The following is a 5000-nucleotide window of genomic DNA, read 5'->3' as shown; positions in this document are numbered from 1 at the left end:
GCTGAGCAGCCGGCCGCCCGGGAGTGTGTCCCGGGGGCCCGCGCGAACACGCAAGCGTCCGCTCAATTATTCTGCAAACAGGAGGAGGCTGAGCTCCCCTGCACAATACACCTCGAAACCCTCTCAGGTCCCGGCGGCGCGCAGCGCCGTCCTAAGTACTTGGTCGGGTTCGAGAGAGGCGCAATCGCCCGGAGTTTGGCGAGTAGACGCTTTAGGTGCGACCACCCGTGCTCCCAACTGAGCTTGCCGCTGCCGACAGAGGCCCGGGAGCGTGCTGTCGTGGCATTGCCGGCGGGAGACAACACGCGCCACCTACGGTGACCGGCAGCTCCAACGCCAGCGCCACAGAAGGACAAAAGCCCCACTTGGGTGCCGAAGCGAACTCTCCCAGCACAGCGCACGCGCCAACACGTCCGCACAGCTGCGATACAAACCACCTGCGAGAACCGCAGAGGCGACCGAGCAGCAGACGGCGTCGCGGCGCCGAGCGCCGGGCGGCGGCGCATCCTCAGCGCACACAGTCCTCAATCGGACCAGCACACTGCAGATGTCCACCGCGCTTCGCACCGGGCCCGCGAGGACCTACTTTGGCCGCACGGCGCCGCGTGCAGGGTGCGCCGGCGCGCAGCTGCGCCGCCTGCCGCCTCCGTCGGCCGGCGCGCCTGCCACTGGCCGCCCCCACCAGCCGGCTGTAGCGCGTGCGCCCACGCACCGCGCGGCCAGCACGCCGGGAGGCCCCCCCTCACCGGCCGGGGACGGTCCCACCCAGCCACCGCCGCGTATCGCTTCACACCCAGATGCCATTCACGTTCGTGGGCATGGTGGGTATCGCTGGAACAACCGGTTGGTAGCTCAACCGATCGTCGCCATCACTGATTCACCTCTAGCGAGAACAACCGCACCACAACGGTTTACCAGTTGTTCATTTGCATAACGTCACCAGCAAACGTAGGCGTCCATCGCCATTTGCAAATTCAACGATTGTTGCATGCCTGTGTCAGGTGTCACGACACACTATGTCTGCCCACATACACGCAACAACATGTGCACGCTTCGCGAACACGTGGAAGGTGGCCCCCGTACGTATGCGATGTCCATTGCGCGAACGACTGTCAACCGGCCTCTGTCGCATGTCGCAGATGTGGAACGCAGTGCACCATGCTATCACGGTGTGTGAGAAGAGACGACTACGTCTGACAACACGCGCCACTACATCAACAGACGGCTCATGCTGATCGCCATCCAGGGCATACCACACTGCAATCCAGCTCTTATAGGGAGACGACACGTAGCTGAGTGCACAACATTTGGACCGCATGGTTCGCCGTTGTTGGCGCAGTCGTTGTACGGTCACATGTACCACGATGTATCATTCAGTACATGAGGACCAATGTGCAGTACAGTGTGTGATTTGGACGTACAACATCAGCGGACAGTTGACACAGGCCGTACCACAGCGTAGGCTAAGTGCTTCGCACATGCGAATGCCAATGAACAACTGCAAATGCCAATGAACAACTGCAAAGGGCATTGAGCATGTACGTCCTGCTGCCATCCACATTACAGTGTATAGCTGCAAGGTGTTTAACATGAAGCGATACACTGGGGACCGGGCAGTGCGAGTAGCAAACTATATTGCGGGGGTTGCAGTTAGGCAACACTACACTAATTTAACGCGTCGTATGACAATTACAGAGCAGGTTAAGGCCCAACGTGTGTTGGGTTAAGGCCCAACGTGTGTTGGGTTAAGGCCCAACGTGTGTTGGGTTAAGGCCCAACGTGTGTTGGGTTAAGGCCCAACGTGTGTTGGGTTAAGGCCCAACGTGTGTTGGGTTAAGGCCCAACGTGTGTTGGGTTAAGGCCCAACGTGTGTTGGGTTAAGGCCCAACGTGTGTTGGGTTAAGGCCCAACGTGTGTTGGGTTAAGGCCCAACGTGTGTTGGGTTAAGGCCCAACGTGTGTTGGGTTAAGGCCCAACGTGTGTTGGGTTACGTTAAGGGGCAATGTGGGTTACGTTAAGGGGCAATGTGGGTTACGTTAAGGGGCAATGTGGGTTACGTTACGGCGCAATATAGGTTACGTTACGGCGCAATATAGGTTACGTTAAGGCGCAATATCGGTTACGTTAAGGCGCAATACAGGTTACGTTAAGGCGCAATACAGGTTACGTTAAGGCGCAATACAGGTTACGTTAAGGCGCAATACAGGTTACGTTAAGGCGCAATACAGGTTACGTTAAGGCGCAATACAGGTTACGTTAAGGCGCAATACAGGTTACGTTAAGGCGCAATACAGGTTACGTTAAGGCGCAATACAGGTTACGTTAAGGCGCAATGCAGGTTACGTTAAGGCGCAATGCAGGTTACGTTAAGGCGCAATACAGGTTACGTTAAGGCGCAATACAGGTTACGTTAAGGCGCAATACAGGTTACGTTAAGGCGCAATACAGGTTACGTTAAGGCGCAATACAGGTTACGTTAAGGCGCAATACAGGTTACGTTAAGGCGCAATACAGGTTACGTTAAGGCGCAATACAGGTTACGTTAAGGCGCAATACAGGTTACGTTAAGGCGCAATACAGGTTACGTTAAGGCGCAATACAGGTTACGTTAAGGCGCAATACAGGTTACGTTAAGGCGCAATACAGGTTACGTTAAGGCGCAATACAGGTTACGTTAAGGCGCAATACAGGTTACGTTAAGGCGCAATACAGGTTACGTTAAGGCGCAATACAGGTTACGTTAAGGCGCAATACAGGTTACGTTAAGGCGCAATACAGGTTAGGTTAAGGCGCAATACAGGTTAGGTTAAGGCGCAATACAGGTTAGGTTAAGGTACGACATAGGTTAGGTTAAGGTACGACATAGGTTAGGTTAAGGTACGACATAGGTTAGGTTAAGGTACGACATAGGTTAGGTTAAGGTACGACATAGGTTAGGTTAAGGTACGACATAGGTTAGGTTAAGGTACGACATAGGTTAGGTTAAGGTACGACATAGGTTAGGTTAAGGTACGACATAGGTTAGGTTAAGGTACGACATAGGTTAGGTTAAGGTACGACATAGGTTAGGTTAAGGTACGACATAGGTTAGGTTAAGGTACGACATAGGTTAGGTTAAGGTACGACATAGGTTAGGTTAAGGTACGACATAGGTTAGGTTAAGGTACGACATAGGTTAGGTTAAGGTACGACATAGGTTAGGTTAAGGTACGACATAGGTTAGGTTAAGGTACGACATAGGTTAGGTTAAGGTACGACATAGGTTAGGTTAAGGTACGACATAGGTTAGGTTAAGGTACGACATAGGTTAGGTTAAGGTACGACATAGGTTAGGTTAAGGTACGACATAGGTTAGGTTAAGGTACGACATAGGTTAGGTTAAGGTACGACATAGGTTAGGTTAAGGTACGACATAGGTTAGGTTAAGGTACGACATAGGTTAGGTTAAGGTACGACATAGGTTAGGTTAAGGTACGACATAGGTTAGGTTAAGGTACGACATAGGTTAGGTTAAGGTACGACATAGGTTAGGTTAAGGTACGACATAGGTTAGGTTAAGGTACGACATAGGTTAGGTTACGGTACGACATAGGTTAGGTTACGGTACGACATAGGTTAGGTTACGGTACGACATAGGTTAGGTTACGGTACGACATAGGTTAGGTTACGGTACGACATAGGTTAGGTTACGGTACGACATAGGTTAGGTTACGGTACGACATAGGTTAGGTTACGGTACGACATAGGTTAGGTTACGGTACGACATAGGTTAGGTTACGGTACGATATAGGTTAGGTTACGGTACGATATAGGTTAGGTTAAGGTACACATTGTTGTAAGGAAAGGTTTAATGGGGGGCGGGGCGGGGCGGCCGGTTTGTTGATTGTGATTATAGTAAGTGGATGCCTGCGGCATCATCTGATTTGCCACGTCAGGATGCACCTTTGGCTCATGACAGGCGGCGCTCTCATTCCATGCTTGTGGCAGACCTGTGTCTTTCATTCCTGCCATTGTTTGTGTGCTGTGAGAGGAGGCAGTATTGTGATGTTGGGTGCACCCCTGTGTAGGACATGTGTGGGTGTTGGTGGCTTGGCTGAGCAATGGTGGTTGTCGGGTGGGTGGGATATTCTGTTTTCTGAGTGGACCTCCCAGTCTGGTTATGACAGTGTGGATTGTCTAATGTGGCGGAGAGGATGCACTGGGTGTTGTTCCATGCTGGTGCTTACATATTGTCTGTGTGCGTGTTACAGGCAGAGAGTAGTGCGTGATAAGGGTGTGTGGCTGACGTGTGGTTGTGATTGTGAGCAGAGTCTTTCAGCATGTATACGGACAGTTGTATACATTATCTGTATTCTGATGGCTCTATCTATTACTAATCAGCGCCGTGTATACGTTTAATCCGGTTCCAGTCGAAACTGTTGTATCTCTGTACATTAGTGACACGGCGAGCCCGCTATGTAGTTACTCGTCTCGGCAGCTTCCACCGGTGTATGGCAAATGATTATAAGGAATCAGTCTAGTCGTCAATACCGATGGTGTGACGTCACATGTCTGGGGTGGGGGACGCTGCGCCCTTCCGGTGGGTCATGGCCTAGAAAGACTCTTCCCACGCAGGGGGGCGTGGACTGTCATTGACTCTTCCAGGTAATATACTTGCCGTACGTTCTTGCGACTGCGAGTGCAACGCTCACCGGTACCGACATGGATGGAGCGCCTCCTAGCTGACCGCTCAGCATCGGCATTCGTACAGAGAGCAACGCGGTCGCGTCTCTAGCTCGTAACTGGTACAGCCCGCAGCTCATGTATAGGGACAGCGGGAATGTCGCATATTGGAGATAACTCTTCATGAAACGCATGTTATAGGGGTGGATTGCACATTGCGACTGCGGGAAAAGTCCGCCGTTCATCCGCTGGAGTTGCGAGTTGGGCGGTTGGAGTGGGGCGCAGGTGGAGTGATTGCCGGTCCACGATTTCGTGCGGCAGAGGCGCTGGCGTTGGGG

Source organism: Schistocerca americana, unplaced genomic scaffold, assembly GCF_021461395.2.
Source record: "Schistocerca americana isolate TAMUIC-IGC-003095 unplaced genomic scaffold, iqSchAmer2.1 HiC_scaffold_549, whole genome shotgun sequence".
NCBI classification, from domain to species: domain Eukaryota; kingdom Metazoa; phylum Arthropoda; class Insecta; order Orthoptera; family Acrididae; genus Schistocerca; species Schistocerca americana.
The sequence above is the reverse complement of the archived record's forward strand: the minus strand, read 5'-3'. Positions refer to the sequence as shown.